Source organism: Neomonachus schauinslandi, chromosome 9, assembly GCF_002201575.2.
Source record: "Neomonachus schauinslandi chromosome 9, ASM220157v2, whole genome shotgun sequence".
NCBI lineage: Eukaryota > Metazoa > Chordata > Mammalia > Carnivora > Phocidae > Neomonachus > Neomonachus schauinslandi.
In genome coordinates, this window is record NC_058411.1 from 107,149,098 (window position 1) to 107,168,025 (window position 18,928).

General features: G+C 36.7%; 1 protein-coding gene across 1 annotated transcript in view; it reads left to right on the top strand.

The window, feature by feature from the left end:
* GLCE (glucuronic acid epimerase) overlaps positions 1-18,928 on the top strand; it is a 117,265-nt gene that overhangs the window by 653 nt on the left and 97,684 nt on the right. The gene's annotated exons all lie outside the window — the stretch shown is intronic.

Genomic DNA, 18,928 nt, shown 5'->3' on the forward strand with positions numbered 1-18,928 from the left:
GGAAGGGTGTTCGGCGGAGACCGGCGTCTTTACTGGGGTTTCTGCTTTGCCCAGAGGGGGGCGGTAACTTGGCATGGTCTCCAGTCTTTAAGGGGGCGACAGGGCGAGTTGGCGGGTCTCCGGCAGATCTCGAATGGAGGGCGCGGCTCAGCAGGCACTACTGGGTCGGCTCGGGGCAGGAGGGGGCTCTAGGGGCATCCGGAGCCAGCCCAGTAGACAGCCTGTGGCTGGTCAGCATCCTGGAACAGGTCTCTTTCTACGTGAGATTTATTCGGTGCTCAGTGGGAGCATTGATCCGCGTTGTTTCTTAGTTGGAGAAATCTTGGGTTCTGCAGTTTTCTTTTCCCTGCTCCGGGATCCCTGTGGGGGCTTGCTGGTCTCGCTGCTCTGGGAGCGAGAGAGTGGCAGCACCTTAGGTGGGTATATAGACTCTAGGTTCTTTGGGAGGCGAGTGTCCTAAGGTTAAGCGTGCCAGCCACTGAAGATAGGGAAGGCTGTGTGGTTTTGGCTTCGCTTTCCTAGGCAGTCTGCTTTGCTGATCCTGCATTATTAGATCTGTCCTGAAGTCTTGCCTGAGTGTTGGGCAGAGTCAAGTAGTGATGGGAGGTGTGTTCGGGCTTCTCTCTGTCCTTTGAAAAACGTTCGTGGAGAGGGATAACGTGAAGTTCAGTCTCCAAATAATGTATCGGAATTTGAAGTCCCAAAGCTAGAGCTCTGCAGAAGCGTCATTTGAGACCTGTAAGAATGACTAGCAGCTCTTTCAGAGAATCCTGCTAAACAGTTTTTTTTGGTAAAGGTTGAGTTAGTCTTGACTCTAATGCAGAGTTCTTGGTAACTAGCCCAGACTTTGGTGAAATTTAAATAAAATGACCCGTGTATATGGTTTTTAAAAAGATGTATGGCTTGGGAAGTCTGCATTTGCTTGACAAGTCTTCAGGTTAGATAGCTACTTCATCAGAGAGGCCTGTAAATGAAGTCTGATGTGGCAGGCAGTGGAGCCCATATTAACAGTAATTCTGTCATTTTGGGTAAACACATATTTGACTGTGCCAAAGCAAAGAATTTTGCCTGCCTTAGTCATTTTCTTAGTAACAGTTTTTTTAAGATTGAGATTTCTTTTGATCTTAGAACCAGAAAGATTAGGGTTAATGTACTTAATCCTTGAGTATTGCAATCATTAAAAAAAAAATGCAAGGGGATCCTGCATAGCAATATTTAACCCATTGAGGAGCTTAAGTTTTTTATTTTTTTTTCGTTTTTGTCTGATTGACTTTCAAATTGATCAAAATTTGAAAATTGATCAATTGAGCAGATATTTGGTTAGAACTACAGCCAAAAAACCCTAAACAGACCTTTGTTTTCCTCACTATTTTTGAAAGACAAATGATAAATTAAGCAAATTTCAGTAACTTTTTAAAAAAGCAGCTTTCATGATTTCTAAGTAAACATATTGATCAGTCAACAAATATTTTATTATCTGGTAGGTGTCACAGCACTGGAGGTACAGTGATTCCAGCTCACATGTCACCTATATCGAGAGAAAGCAAATAAAATAAATACATAAAATAATTGAGATGCTGATAATGAAGAAACAGGGTACTTGGGGTTCAGCTCACTTTTTTTTTATAACCCCTGAATAATAATATAATTGATGTCTGTTGTGATAACTGGAAACCAAATCAGGTAATGCTCTACCTTCTGAATTATTAAAGATTGAATTATGATCAGTACAGTTTGGGTGTTAAATATATATTGACTCTGAGGATTAGCACCTTTTGTTATATAAGCATTAAAAAGTCTATAAGGATACACATCAAACTTCCGAGTATTTGGGGGATTCTTTAAGAGAGGGTTGTAGAGGCATGGAAGAGCGCTATTAATTTTATGCTTTTATATTATTTGAATCTATTTCCGTGAGTGGATGTAAGTGCAAATTAGAGAAGTCTAAAAATTAAAACATTTTGGTCACTATGCAAATTTGTGAAATGTACAGTATTTATAAGGCATTTTGTCAGTGTTGCCACTTCCACTGTGTGTACTAATGAAGGAAAAAATGTATTTCAAGAATCTAATATTATAGGGGGTGGGGAGCACAACAGAATAAGAATACTGAGACCTAAGTAAAATGTTTAAACATGTTAAAGATGTTGGATGTTTAATTATATAAAGATAAATTAATCTAAGGCCTTTCCTTTTTCAAATTTAATTATTTCCAAGTTTGAGAAGGGAAGTTTTTCAACTCCTTAGACAAGAATACCTTTTGTCTCTGTGTTGGGGGTGGAGGTGTTCTTATTGATACACAGATTTCAGGAAGAGATTTCTTTTTGTCAGATGTATGGATACATCTACTAGATTTGTTTTTCTTCTGAGGCATATGAAACATAAAAATAATTTTATGGTTCGTTATTACTATAATTTAGTTTTACTGTTTATATTTCATTATTACTATAATGAAAATGGTACTACCAGAGTGTGTTTTGGATTATCATTCAAAATTCTAGAATTATACACATGATGTACTACAGCAATTTCTAGAAAGGAAATCATAAGACATGGATTCCAGTCTTCACTGTCCTACTAACATATGGCCTTGGGTAATTTCTTAGACTCTTAGGGCCTCAGTTTCCATATATATAAAATTAAAGAGAAGTCCCTGTCAGTAATCAGTGTAAGCTCCGATTCCAAGGATTCTATTGCATTTTGATGTTGCATGTCAGCAGTATTATGTCTACAAAAAGGGATAGATGTCTGAAGAGTAGCTGGTTCTCAGGATACAACTAGTTCCATGTAATTTTCATTTATGATACCTAATTTTAGAAACCTCTTCCTTTTTAAGATATATAGGAAATATTTAATTCCACAATATACATTCATGAAGATAAATGATTTTCTTTTGATGATTTAACTTTATTTGTTTTAAGCATTATTATTTTCATTTCTGATTTCTGGTTGAGTATATGATGATGTAATGTCCTTATTTAACTTTGGGTTGTAGAATGAGGTTACTAGTGGTTGACTCCCTTTAATCCATCCTTTACACTCCTGCCAAGGTGACTTTTCTAAAATGCAAATCTATTCAAAGCTTCTTTCTTAAAATCCATACTTCTCCTTTACCTACAGTACATACTTAGTTCTAACTCTTTATCATTACAAGGCCCTTCATCTGGCTCATCTCCTGCATTTCTCCCACTGTAAATCTGAAGCTCCAACTGTACTAATCCAGTTAATTCACTGAAAGAGTCATACTGTTTCCTGACTCAGAGCCTTCTCATATATTCTCCCCACTGCTTAGAATGCCTTTCTTTCTCCCGTCTTGCTGACAAAGTCTACTGAGTTTTCAAGATACAAAAAAAAGCACCGTCTGCTTTTTAAGTCTTCTGTATCCTCTGGTCCTCCCTCTTCCTTATCCCACTGGGTTATTCACTCTCTCTGTCTTGTTCATTCATTCTCTTATGTTTGCTAGTATGCTGTAATTATTTATGTCTGTCACTGGCTCCTCCTTGACTCAAAACTAGGTTTATATTTGTCTTACTACTTTTTGAACCTCGATGCTTATTTTACACAGTTGGGTCTTATTACAGGTTTGAACCCTCAATGCCAAGATTGATATCTTCATAATGTCCGAGTTAAGCCCAAATCTCAGTCTTGTCCTATTTTTCTAAAATTTTGGGCTTTCTCTTATTAATAGAATATGATACTTTAACCTTACACCTATGACCACAAACTGATATTAGATCTATAGTTCTGTTTGTTTTTTTTTTAAGATTTTATTTATTTATTTGACAGAGCAAGAGAGCAGGGGGAGCAGGAGAAGGAGTGGGGAGAAGCAGGCTCCCCGCTGAGCAGGGAGCCCGATGCCGGGCTTGATCCCAGGACCGTGGGATCATGACCTGAGCTGAAGGCAGACGCTTAACCATCTGAGCCACCCAGGTCTATAGTTCTTATCCTCATTATTTAAGAAGTAAGACTCCCCAGCACTATAGGAGTTAAGGGTTACTCTGTTAAACTTGCAGATTTTGAGGCAACAACTAGTTCCTATAACCAAAATTGCTAGTAGAGTTATAAAGTAATTTGGGTATTTCAGCTCTTGGATATCAGTGATTGGTAGATATTTTTACCTTGGCTGCTTTTTGTATGGGACATGATTGTTGCCAACCTGTGTATGTCTTTATATTGTCTGTTTATTGGCTGACGATTTAATAACTTGCTCAGGGTCATTATCTACTAAGCAACAGGCTATAACTCGATTCAGGTCTGTTGTACTCTTGGTTCTGTGCTTTTCCAAATACTATACTGTTTTCTGAATATGACTGCTTATTCAGTGTATTAAAATTGTTAATAGATATTTTATTCATTTTACAAATTGAAGAAGTTAGGTTGTAATGTTTATTCATTCAGTTTTTTCAAAAAAGTTAGAGAATTTGAGATTGTTTGGACGGAGATCATTTAATCCAACTCTCTATTTTAGCATGTGAGGGAGCTGACAACATGCAAGAGTCATTGAATGTCTTGCTCAAGATCATGTGGCTAATTGGTTAAGATTTTCTTTGTTAAGCTAGTTATGCACATTGGTATTATAAAACCATTATTTGAAAGGAATACCAGGTACCTGGTCCTGCCCGCCCCCCAACGGGAAAAAAAAAAAAAAGCCTGGAGTGGCTTTTAGAAAAGTGATGTTGAGGATCTCAGAGTCTTAAGGACATGGCTCAGAGAAAATCCAGACTTTGGATCATGACACATGGAGACGCCTCAGTGCCTTTACTCACATAGTCCCTCGTCTTGGTTTCTTTCCTTCCTTTTTTTCTTTTTAAAAATCTATCCACAGTTACCTAATCTTATGCCTGAGGAAGTTGTTATTAGCATCAGCCTTACCCGTAACCACTTAAGTGCTATCCATAAGCCAACTAATAGAGATACAAAAAAGCATAAAATCTAGTCACTGTCCTGAAGAGGCTTGGTTTATTTGGGAGTGGGAGTCAGTGTTTATTTAATTGCAAGGTAATATGTAAAGATGCCATGAGTGGTACAGCTGTAGGAGCTCAGAAGATTAGATAAGGGTGGACTGAGCTAGTGGTTACAGAAGTTTCTGTGTAGAAAAGATTTGACTTAAGTTAATCTTTTTTTTTTTTTTTTTACGATTTTTATTTTTAAGTAATCTCTACACCCAAGGTGAGGCTTGAACTTAAACCCCAAGATCAAGAGTCAAGAGCTGTACTGACTGAGCCAGCCAGGCATCCCAATTTAAGTTAAAAAAAAAAAAAAATTTTTTTTTTTTTAGAGAAAGCACGAGGGGTGGGGGAGAGGGGCAGAGGGAGAGAGAGCATTTTAAGCAGGCTTCATGCTGGACATGGAGCATGACACAGGACTCAATCGCATGACTGAGATCTTGACCTGAGCAGAAATCAGGAGTCACATGTTTAACCGACTGAGCCACCCAGGTGCCCCTAAGTTAATCTTTAAATAAGGAGTTGGAGTAAAACTCTTAATTAAACTCATTGAAACTCTGGCTATTTTATTTTGTTTTGCTCACTTCCCTATAGTCACAGTAGCCTTCTCTCTGCTTTAGAAGACCTGGAGCATGTTCTTCCACACATACATGTCTCCCTCCCTTACTTCCTTCAAGTCTTAAAATATTACCCCTTCTATGAGGCCTTTACTGGCCCTGTTGTTTAGAATCATAGCAGCCCTTCCACGCATACTCTTCCTATTTCTCTTCCCTGCTTTGTTTCTTTATTTTGTTCTTTCAGCTATCCAACATACTCTATATTGTCTTTCCACTCCTAGTATAATATAAGATCCACGAGGGCAGGGATTTTTACCCATTTTATTCAGTCCTATATACCTGCACCCAGAACAGTACCTATTACAGAGTAGGTGCTCAAATTTTTGTTGAATAAAACAATTGAACTTTAAAGCAGGAATTTGGAAATTATTTGATTTAACGTTTCCTCCTTCCTTTTTTCCTTTCTTCCTTTTTTCCTGGCTGGCTTAGAGGAATAGGAACTTTCTCTTTCATTTTCTAAAAAATTTATGGGACTTCAAAAATATCCTATATTGTAAAGTGCAGAAATTATAAACTGCTCAATGTATTTCTACATGTGTAAACATGTAGTCACCAACCAGATCAAGATCTAGAACACTTCTAGGACCTTAGAAACCTTCCTCACGTTCTCTCCTAGTCAGTATTTCCCCGGAGTCAGTATTTCCCCGAAGTAACCACTCTTCAGACTTCTGTCGCAACAGATTGGTTTTATTTTCCTAAACTTCTGACAAATGGAATCAGCCTGGTTTCCTTTGCTCAGCATTGTGTCTGTAAGATTCATCCATATTTTTTTAAGGTAACAGTAATTCATTCTTTTTCATTGTAGTGTAGTATTCCATTGTTTGAGTACATATGTTTTTCTGTTCTGTTGATACATTGGGCCATTTCCAGTTTTAACTCTTGGGAACAAAGCTGCTGTGAACAACTTTGTACCTGTCTTTTGGTGCACATAAAGATTACTTTCTTGGGGTACCTGGTGGCTCAATCAGTTGAGCATCCAACCCTTGATTTTGGCTCAGATCATGATCCCAGGGTTCTGGGATTGAGTTCTGCATCAGGCTTGCCCAGAGGGAAGTCTGCTTCTCCCTATGCCCCTCCCCCCACTTGTTTGTTTTTTTCTCTCTCTCAAAAATAAGTAAGATCTTAAAAAAGATTAATTTCTTGGCTAAATAACTAGGAGTTAACTTCATCTCCACATATATATATAGACACAATTCTTTTTTTTTTTTTTTTAAAGATTTTATTTATTTATCTGAGACAGAGAGAATGAGAGAGACAGAGAGCACATGAGAGGGGGGAGGGTCAGAGGGAGAAGCAGGCTCCTCGCCGAGCAGGGAGCCCGATGCGGGAGTCGATCCAGGGACTCCAGGATCATGACCTGAGCCGAAGGCAGTCGCTTAACCAACTGAGCCACCCAGGCGCCCGAGAGACACAATTCTTAATACCACATGGTTTTTAGCACATGCTAGATGATCATTAAATGATTGAAGATAAATTAGTAACTAATCATGTACTGTGAGATTATCTCAAACTTATTAAAAATGTTGGAGAACTGTTTCCTTTTTTTTAAGATTTTATTTATTTATTTGAGAGAGGGTGAGAGTGAGCATAAGCAGGGGAGGGGCAGTGGGAGAAGCAGACTCCCTGCTGATCCCAGGACCCTGGGACAACAACCTGAGCCGAAGGCAGCCTCTCAACTGAGTGAGCCACCCAGGTGTCCTTGGAGAACTGTTTCTAGTCCATACTTTTTTCTTTTTTCTGACATAAAGTATGGCTTTATCCAGGCTTTACACATTTCTCTTTCATCTGGGATTGCCTTTTTTTTTTTTTAAAGCCATATTCCTCATTATTTGCTCTCCCTCCTCTAGAAAATGGGAGAAATATGCACAGGAAAGAGAAAGTTCAAATTAATTTCAAGATGTGAATTTCAGAACTGGCTGGCTATTCTTCTTCAATTTTTCAACAATAAAAGTCATTTTTTTCTGACATTTGGTTCTACTGTACATTATATTTTTTCTAACATTCTATACACTTTGAAATCAGTTATACCAATACATTCATAACACAGGTGGAGAAGCTGTGAATCTGTTTTTTATTTTTGTCATGTGTTAGTGATGTTTTGGGGTATGTCAAGCAAGGCTTTCTTTGATGGCCTTAAGTAATTCTAGAAATGGCTTTAGTTGGTGAAGAATGCAAATGAGAGCTACAATAATAGAAGAAAGCTTGAGTAATATTTTTCTAATTCTGGGAAAGTTTACAGTTTTCTTTTGAAGTGATTTCTAAGCTAAGACTTGAAAGATGAGTAGGAAACAAGGTGGATAGGACACCTCAGAGGGAATGAGGTAAAAGAACACTGTAGGTAGGCAACTACATTTGCAGAGAGAGAGCAGGGCAGATTTGGGGATCTGCAGGCAATTCAGGAAGGCTGGAGCAGTGGTTTTCAAGCTATAATGTGCATATGAATCTCCTGGTAGGAGTGGGGCTCATGAATTTGGAGTTCTAACATGCTTACAGATGATGGAAGTGTTGCTGGTTCAAGGATCACACTTTCTTGCAAACTACTGGGTTCAGGTGTAGAAAGCAAGTGAGAAGGAGTAGCGAGTGAAAGCAAGGACCATCCATGAGTCTTTTTTTTTTTTGCCAGGGCATTATTCTTTATTATTATTATTATTATTTTTAAGATTTTATTTATTTGACAGAGAGAGACACAGAGAGAAAGGGAACACAAGCAGGGGGAGTGGGAGAGGGAGAAGCAGGCTTCCGGCTGAGCAGGGAGCCAGATGTGGGGCTCGATCCCAGGACCCTGGGACCATGACCTGAGCCAAAGGCAGACGCTTAACTACTGAGCCACCCAGGCGCCCACCAGGGCATTATTCTTTAATAACAGCAATATGAAAACACAGTTGAGTCTTATAACCAACGGAAGGAATTTGGGCTTAAGGCATTGGTAACCCACTGAAGGGTGCCAGGAGTAATAGTGAACTTGTGATTTAAGTGGGCACTAGTGGTGGAAATAATCTTTAGGGGTATGCTCCAGCTACATTTGAAACATACAGATTAATGTCTGAGAAATGATAATTTACCTATTCATCAATAACTATTGTTTTTCCCAGTAGCAGACTCAGTGCATTTAAAGGATAAGCTTGGTTATATTTATTAATTTAGATGTTATATGTTAGTTTAAGCAGTTCTTTCTTCCAGGGATGTTATTTATCCAATAAGTATTCTTATAATTTTATCTCATGATTACATTATTAACCCTGTCTGATGGGATAATTTTTTTTCCATTTGTGTACTGATATAGTAGTCTGAGGTTTTCTTTTTTTATTGTTTTGATTTAAAAATGAGCTAGCTGGTAGTGCTTATTGTATTGTATGGTAGTGCTTATTGTATGGTAGGAATGATCTTAATGATACATAGTAAAAGTAACTTGGGTTACTCTTCATTGGTTTCCCTAAATGTTATTAATTAGAAGGTTTTGATTTAGTATTTCAACTGTTTAAATACTACATCAGTTTTGCAATATTATAAACTTAAGAATAAAGGTGTGTGTTCATGTTTTATATATTTATATTGTATATAAATAGTTATATATATAACTGTCCCTATATATAACTCTTTATATAAAGAGTTCTAGGTACTCTTTTAAAAACTTGGAGAAAGGCAAAATAAGCTCAGCCCAAATAAAGCATTACTATCATTTTGGTATACATTCTTCCTCCTCCCATGAATACATGAATATATTTATTCATATGTATACTGTTTGTTACCCCACCAAGCATTATATCATGAAGACTTTTCTACTTCATTAAAATTGTTTCAAAATCTAACTTTATTAAAGTAGCACAGTTCTGCTGAATGGGTATATAGTGATTTAACCATTCCCAATTATTAAACATTTTTTTTTCTCTGCTGATAACATTGAAGAAAATCTTTGCATAAGTTCATTCTCCATACTTACTTTCTTAGGATAGGAGTAAAAATGTTCAGCCAAAGGCAAGACCTTAAAAAAAATTAGATATTGCCATTTTGCTTTCTAGAAGGGTCCTGCCAATTTATATGCCAATACTCAGCTTTTCTAATTTGGTAAGCAAAAATAATCTTTCCTTAATTTGTGTTTTTTTTTTTATTATAAGTGAAGTTGAACATTGTAAATTGTTTTTAAAACAATTACATACTAAAATATTTTAAAAATATCTTTAAAAGAATCCCTTATACATTATCTTGTAAGGTAAAATATTTTAACTGGAATTAATGTTTTTTTTTTTCTTTAGATTTTTATTTATTTATTTGTGAGAGAGACAATGAGAGACAGAGAGCATGAGAGGGAGGAGGGTCAGAGGGAGAAGCAGACTCCCCGCTGAGCAGGGAGCCCGATGTGGGACTCGATCCTGGGACTCCAGGATCATGACCTGAGCTGAAGGCAGTCACTTAACCAACTGAGCCACCCAGGCGCCCCATTAATGTTTTCTTTTAAACATTAAAGAAACATAAAGAAAACATAAAGAAAAAACATTTCTTTTTAAAGAAAGAAAGGAAGAATGGATATTTTTATAATTAAATTATTTTTAATAAATAAAAAAATTTAATAAATAAAATTTAATAAATAAAAAAAGAAAGAAAGAAAGAAAGAATGGATATTTTTATAATTAAAATTTAATAAATAGTAAAAAAGAAAGAAAGAAAGAATGGATATTTTTATAATTAAATTATTTTTAATAAATAAAAAAATTATTTTTAATTTAATGGATAAATTAATTTTTTTGAATATTTTTTACAAAAACATATAAAACTCCAGGACCCAAACAGTTGCCTGAATGGCAACCACTGTTAATCACTTTCTTATAGAAATACTTCCAGAGGTATGGCAGATCATGTATGCGTGTATGTGTGTATTTATATGCCAAAACGTTAGACAAATTATGGAGAACATTCATTAAAATAGTGTCTAGTTCAGATGTGGTATTGTGCACTAAATTGTGTACTAAAAATTAGAAAGGGTCTAAAAATGATTAGTATCTGGCTGCTAGCCCAGAAGGAAGAAAAAGCAGGGTCTGGCAGTATTTGGCAGTAATTTTCTATAAGACAAGTGGCCTTAGCTCTTTTTATTATTGGATCGATTCTTTGACAGTAGCACTTCTGTTTATAGTACCAATTCTGTAGTACTGTCCCAAAAAGGAAAGCCAAGTTTCTGAAAATTAGACGGTTGATACCTGAAAGAAACTCTTTAAAGTATAAAATCTATTTGGAGGTATTTAGAGGAAAGACACTTTATTCTTAGGTATTTTAGTATTTCCCTGCTTGACAGTTAAAGTTTTAGCAGAATTTTCATGACTTTGTTGCTTAACATTGAAAGTTTGAGCTTAAATAATTACAAATAAAATTTATCATTTTCCTAAATTCTTATTTACCTAATTCAGAAACCAATCATCCATGATATAAACATATTTTTAAAATGATTTCCATGCTAATGGTACTATATAGTAGTAATTGGTCTCATACATCAAAGATTTTGAGCTTGACTTGAATGTTACTCCTAATTAAGTGATTTGAGCAGTAAGAGTCAGAGGTTTTAATTGGATTCTACAGAGCTTTAATGCTTTAGGCATAAGGATACTTGCTTTTGGGATAGATTTTTTTAAGGCTCTTGTTTCCAAAAATAAAATTTGGGGATGACTGTTGTTTACTGAATACTAACTCTGTGTGGCCCAGGATAAGGGGTATTACGAACGTTCCTGTTTGCTGGAATTCACACCTTCTATTCCAGATTAATCAGGCTGTAAAGGCTGCTAAAGAATTTGTACCTAATAGTGGTTGGTAATATTTGAGGTATTTTAAGAATGAATTTATCAGAGGTAAGAAAGATCATCTTAATTTTTTAAAAATGTTTAATTTTGAAAAACTTATGTATTTTTAGGAGAATTGTAAAGATAGTACAGAGAATTCCCATACACCGTTCACTCAGCTTTCCCTGACATCTTATATAACCATGATAATTTTATCAAAACTAAGGAATACATCCTGATTTTAAAAAGAAAACTCAACAAAAAAAATTTTTTTGAGCCACCTATTGTATGTAAAAGAGCGTTTTAGCTGCTGAAGTATATACAGTGTTGGAAAATAAGTAAAGGTTGCAGATAATAGTAATAAACTGATGAGATAGGTGTCATTCCTGAACCAAATGCTCAGATTTTTTAACATGTGTGTTGTTGGTACTTAAAAAAGAAGGTGCTGATCACTAAGAGCCAGCATGGGTTCCCAGAGAGCAAGTCATGTCATTCTGGCCTAATTTCTTTTCTTATAGGGTAAGTAACCTGGTAGGTACAACAGAAGATACTCTGGCCATAGTATATCTAGAATTACAGCTACATTTATTGGATTTTTAATTTTGTTCTGGGTACTGTAGATTGTCTCATTTAGTGGTGTTTTACAAATGAGGGAAGGGACCCCCAAGGTTATACAGATAGCATTTGACAGCCTTTTATGATATCTTTATAGACAAGTTAGAGAAATGTAGTCTGAATAATTGCATAGATAGGTGGATTTGTGATTGATTAATGGGCTGATGTTAAAATTAAACTGCAGTTCATTCTTAGTGGTGTCCCTCAAGGTGCTGTCTTCCCCCATGTCCTATTTAAAATGTTTATCCATTACAAACTGTGAGGGAGTGCTAGTATGTTATGTGACAGAATCAGGATCCTCCCTCTGTCCTCTCCCTTTATTTTTAATAATTGGAAAGACAGACTGTGTCTAAGAAAATATTTATTATAATAATTTTATATTTGACATGTATGTATTTGCTAGGGACAAACAAAGCCTTGTAATTGATTTTTTTTTTTTTAATCTGCACAATTACAGGGTTGGAGACTTGGAAGGCTAACAGGTGGGTTGTTGTTGTTGTTGTTTTTAAGTAGGTGTGTGCCTGGCTGGGTCTCCTTATTTGTCTGAAGTTGATGAGTCAAAAGTGTATTATAACTGCCCAAAGGCTCATACTCAAAATATTTAATACTTAAATATTTTGAAGCAGGTTGTTTATAACACAGTTGATTATCGTTTTCTACTCTGCATTTAGCTGACTATTCTTCATTCTCTTTGCTGCTTTTTGGTAGACAGTGTATTCAGAGGAGAGTAATCAGAATGAAGCAGTGTCTTGAAACAGATATTTGCAAAATAATTGAAATATTTGAGTTATTCAGCCTGGAAAAAAAAAAAGACTTTAGTGGGCTATATGGTAATGCTTTTTCAAATTGGGTAATTGAGTGATCTTTAATATTCTTCCTGACTTAAGTCTGTGATTCTGTGAAAAGCATGAAGGCTGGGACCTGGAAAAGGATTAAACATCTTTTATATCCCCAGAGGACAGAACTAGGAACAATGAATGAAAGTTAGAGGAAGGGAAATATCGGTACATAATGAAGATGTTTTTAACAATTGAAATGAAAATAGAGTGGACAGTTTCTCATTATGGTGTTAAAGTATGTATTGAATAGCATTTCAACAAGCTATTCTTACTCTCTAAGGACTTTTCCAACTCCTATCTTTTTTTTTTTTAAGATTTTTTTTTAAAGATTTTATTTATTTATTTGACAGAGAGAGCGAGCGAGAGCAGGAACACAAGCGGGGGAGTGGGAGAGAGAGAAGCAGGCTTCCCGCCAAGCAGGGAGCCTGATGCAGGCTCAATACCGGGACCCTGGGATCATGACCTGAGCCAAAGGCAGACACTTAACGACTGAGCTACCCAGGCGCCCCTTAAGATTTTATTTTTAAGTAATCTTTACACTCAACGTGGGGCTTGAACCTACAACCGCGAGATCAAGAGTAACACGCTCCACTGACTGAACCAGCCGGGTGCCCCCAATCTTTTTTTATTTCTTCATTGGTTATAATTCCCCATAGCAAAATTTTCTTGGGTACATCACTTATTCTCAGCACCTTATGGTCTTATATAGTACTAAATTTTAGTAATAACATATTATGTTAGTAATAACAAATTTAAACAACAGCAGAGCATTTTTCACTGTTAGATTGATAAAGGTTAAAAAGTTTGATACAGGGCGCCTGGGTGGCTCAGTTGGTTAAGCGACTGCCTTCGGCTCAGGTCATGATCCTGGAGTCCCGGATCGAGTCCCACATTGGGCTCCCTGCTTAGCGGGGGGTCTGCTTCTCCCTCTGACCCTCCCCCCTCTCATGCTCTCTCTATCTCATTCTCTCTCTCAAATAAATAAATAAAAAAAAAATTAAAAAAAAAGTTTGATACACAACAATAGCAAGGATATATAGAATCACTCATACACTCTAGGCAGGAATGTAAATTTGTGCAGTTTCTTTGGAGGACTTATTAAAATTATAAGTGTTCATACTTTCTGACTCAGTAATTTTAAAGATTTATCTTTGTTTATTATAGTGCCAGAAGCCCTAAGTAATTCTTAATATGGGTTAAATAAATGATTGTACAGCCATACAGTGGAATGTCACACAGCCATAAAAAGAAAGAAAAAAGGAGTACTTTTGCATGAGTTCATCTCTAACACATATTATTGGGTGAAAAAAAAAAGTTGCAGGACAGTATGATATGCTGACATTACTGTAAAAAAGTAAGTTGTGAAAAAAGTCAATTGTGTATTTGTGGGTGTATATGCAAATACATATGCACACATTAATAAACGCATTTATGCTTCTATGTTCATAAACTTCTCTGGAAGGATACACAAGAAAAGAAGTAGTTGCTTAGGGAGACGGGTTAGGAGATTGGAAGTCTGAGATCTCATTAAGACTTTGGTTTGCCTGAGTATACTTTTATGCCACGTGTGTGTGTGTGTAGGTCAAGATTGTATTGTAAAAAATTTTTTTATTTTGAAGTCATTACAGATTCATAGGAGGTTCCAAAGTTAGTATGGAGAGGTCCCACATACCCTTCAGCCAATTTCCCCCAATGGTAACATCTTAGGTAACTATAGTACAATATCAAAACCAAGAAATTGGCATTGGTACAACCCACAGATCTTGTTCAGGTTTCACCAGTTTTACATGTGCTCATTTGTGTGTGTATATAGTTCTTTGAAGTTTTGTTTTTTTTTTTTTAAAGATTTTATTTATTTATTTGACAGAGAGAGACACAGTGAGAGAGGGAACACAAGCAGGGGGAATGGGAGAGGGAGAAGCAGGCTTCCCGCCGAGCAAGAGCCCAATGCCCGCATCATGACCTGAGCCGAAGGCAGACGCCCAACGACTGAGCCACCCAGGCACCCCAGTTCTTTCAAGTTTTATCAGATGTGTAGATTAGTATAATCAACATCACAACTGAGATACAGAACTGTTCTATTACCAAAAAGAACCTTGTGCTATCCCCATCCATCCATCCTATAGTCCCATCCATCCCTCTAACCTCTGGCAAACACTAATCTGTACGCCATTTTTGAACTTTGTCATTTCCAGATGATAAATAAATGGAATAAAAACATATGTAACCTTTGAGACTGCCTTTTTTTTTTTTAGCGTAATTCCCTTGGAATTCATCCAAGTTGTCGCATGTATCAGTAATTCCTTTTTATTGCTGGACAGTATCCCATGGTATGGATGTACCAGAGTTTGTTTTGTTTTGTTTTGTTTTTTATTAACATATAATGTATTATTGGTTTCAGAGGTACAGGTCTGTGTGTACCAGAGTTGTTTTGTTTTTTTTTTTTTTTAAGATTTTATTTATTTATTTGAGACAGAGAGAATGAGAGACAGAGAGCATGAGACGGGGAGGGTCAGAGGGAGAAGCAGACTCCCTGCCGAGCAGGGAGCCCGATGCGGGACTCGATCCCGGGACTCCAGGATCATGACCTGAGCCGAAGGCAGTCGCTTAACCAACTGAGCCACCCAGGCGCCCTGTACCAGAATTTTTTAAATCTTCACCCATTGTTGGACATTTGGGCAGTTTCTAGTTTTGGCTATTACAGATAACAGCTCTTATCAACATTTGTGTGCAAGACATGAGACTTCATTTCTCTGGGATAAATGTCTAGGAGTATGAATTGCTGGGTATTATGGTAAATGTATTTAAGAAAGTGTAAAGTATATTTTAAGAGGCTGCCAACCCATTTTCCAGAGTGGTATATACCATTTTAGATTCCCATCAGCATTATTTGAGAGGCCTAGTTTCTCTCTCTTCCTTGGCATTTGATATTGTCACTATTTTTTACTTTAGGTGTTCTAATAGGTGTGTAGAGGTATCTCTTTATGGTTTTATTTATTTTTATTTTTTTTTAAAGATTTTTTATTTATTTGAGAGAGAGAGCGAGCACAAGCAGGGTGAGGGGCAGAGGGAGAAACAGATTCCCTTCTGAGCAGGGAGCCTGATGCGGGGCTTGATCCTGGGACTCTGGGGTCATGACCGAAGCCGACGGCAGCCGCTTAACGACTGAGCCACCCAGGCGCCCCTCTCTTTACGGTTTTATTTTATTTTATTTTTTTATTTTTAAAGATTTTATTTATTTATTTGACACAGAGAGAGAGCACAAGCAGGAGAAGTAGCAGGCAGAGGGAGAGCGAGAAGCAGGCCTCCTAAGGAGCGGGGAGCCCGATGCAGGACTTGATCCCAGGACCCTGGGATCATGACCTGAGCTGAAGGCAGATGCTTAACCTGACTGTGCCACCCATGCACCCCCTCTTTATGGTTTTAATTTGCATTTCCTTGATGCCTGATGACGTTGAACATACTATTTTTGCCATCTGTATTCTCTTTGGTGAAATGTCTCATGTCGTCTCATTTTTTAATTTTTGTTATTATTTTTTAAGAATTTACTTATTTGAGAGAGTGAGTGAGAGAAAGAGAGAGAGAGAGCACACATGAGCAGGGACAGAGGGAGAGGGAGAAGCAGACTCCTCTGCTGAGCAGGGAACCTGACACTGGGCTCGATCCCAGGGCTTTGGGATCATGACCTGAGCCGAAGACAGATGCTCAACTGAGCCACCCAGGCGCCTGAAAAGACCGAATTTTTAAATTTGTATTATTTTTTTAAAGATTTATTTATGGGGGCGCCTGGGTGGCTCAGTTGGTTAAGCGACTGCCTTCGGCTCAGGTCATGATCCTGGAGTCCCTGGATCGAGTCCCGCATCGGGCTCCCTGCTCAGCAGGGAGTCTGCTTCTCCCTCTGACTCTCCCCCCTTTCATGTGCTCTCTCTCATTCTCTCTCTCAAATAAATAAAATTTAAAAAAAATCTTTAAAAAAAAAAAAAAAGATTTATTTATGTAAGAGAGAGAGCACACAAGCAGGGGGAGGGCAGAGGGAGAGGGAGACAAGCAGATTCCCTGCTGAGCAGGGACCCCAATGTGGGGCTCAATCCCAGGACCCCGAGATCATGACCTGAGCTGAAATCAAGAGTCGGATGCTTAACTGACTGAGCCACCCAGGCGCCCCTGTGTCTTCATATTTAAAGTGTTTCTTATAGGCAGCTTCTAGTTGGATCATGCTTTTTTATCCAGCCTGATAGTATCTATCTTTTAAATAAATAGAGTCTATAGACCATATACAGGCATACTTTGGAGATAGTGTGGGTTCAGTACCATACCACTGCAATAAAGTGAGTATTGCAACAAAGTGTGTCACATGAATTTTTTGGTTTCCCAGTGTGTATAGAAGTTATGTTTACACTATACTGTATACTATGTTAAGTGTGCAATAGCATTATGTCTAAAAGAACAATAAACATACCTTAATTTAAAAATACTTGATTGCTGAACTTGGTAACCATCATCTGAGCTTTCAGTGTTGTAATCACTCTTCACAGATCACCATAACAAATAGAATAATAATTAAAAAGTTTGAAATATTGTGAGAATTACCAAAATGTGACACTGACACATGAAGTGAGGTAATGCTGTTGGGAAAATGGCACTGATGGACTTGTTCAACACAGTGTTGCCACAAACCTTCACTTTGTAAAAAACAGTTATCTGTGAAGTGCAATAAAGTGAAGCACAATAAGATGTATGCCTGTATGCTTGATGTGGTTATTAATGTAGTTGTGTTTGAGTCTGTCATCTTGTTATTTGTTTTGCATTTGTCCTATTCTTTGTTCCTTCTTTTTTCTGTCTTCTTTTGGCTTAGTTGAGTATTTTCTGTGATTCTGTTTTATCACATCAGTTGCCTTACTCGCTGTAACTGCATGTTTGGTTATTTTAGTGGTTGCTTAGGTTTATAGTATATAAACGTTTATAGTATACATCTTTCATTTCACTGCTTTCAAAGATAATGTCATTTTATGTATAGTATTATGAACCATGCAAAAGTATACTTTCATTCTCTTTCCTTAGCGTTTATGCCATTGTTGTGATCCATTTACTTTTACATGTTATAAAACTTCATTACATTGTTATTATTTTTTTCTTTTAGAGAGATTTAAATAATAAAACAAAATCTTAAATATTTACCCTTGAAATGATCATTTCTGGTGTTCTTCCTTTATGTAGATCTGTATTTTTATGTGGATTTTCCTTCTGGCTAAAGAATTTCTTTTAACATTTAAAAAATGTAGCTCTGCTTGTGATGAAGTCCTTCTACTTTTCCTGTCTAACATTTCCATTTAAAAAAAATCTTCCATGTCGAATGCAGTTATAATGACTATTTTCATATCCTCATATGCTAATTCTAATATTTGTGTCATTTCTGAGTCTTGTGGTAAAATTTGCATAACATAAAATTTAAGATTTTTAAGTGCAGCCATTGCCACTATCTATTTCTGGAACATTTTATCACCACAGTTTTAAGTCTTCCAGCCTATGAACATGTGATGGATGTCTTTCCATTGATTTAGGTCTTCTTTAATTCTTTCAGCAGTCTTTTGTCCCTTGCGTTGTACATGTCTTGTACTTCCTTGGTTAAATTTCTTCCTAAGTGTTTTATTCTTTTTGATGCTATTGCAAGTGACATTGTTTTCTTAATTTCCTTTTCAGATTGTTCTTTGCTAATGTGTAGAAATACAACTGATTTTTATGTGTTGATCTTACACTCTACAACTTTACTGAATTTTATTAGCTCTAATAATTTTTCTTGCAGAGTCTTTAGGATTTTCTGTGTATGTAGTTTTACTTCTTTCTTTCCAGTTTGGTTGCCTTTTATATATTTTGCCCTGCCTCATTGCTCTGGCTGGAATTTCTGGTACAGTGTTTGAATAATAGTGGTGAAAGTGAGCATCCTTATCTTGTTCTTGATCTTACGGAGAAAGCTCTTTTTTTTCCCCCCCTAGTTTGCTGAGCGTTTTTTTTTTTTTAATTGTGAAAGGGTGTTGGATTTTGTCATGCCTTTTTTCCATTAATTGAGATGATCATGTTTCCCCCCCTTCATTATATTAATAGGGTGTATTACATTGATTTATTTTCATATGTTGAACTACCTTTGC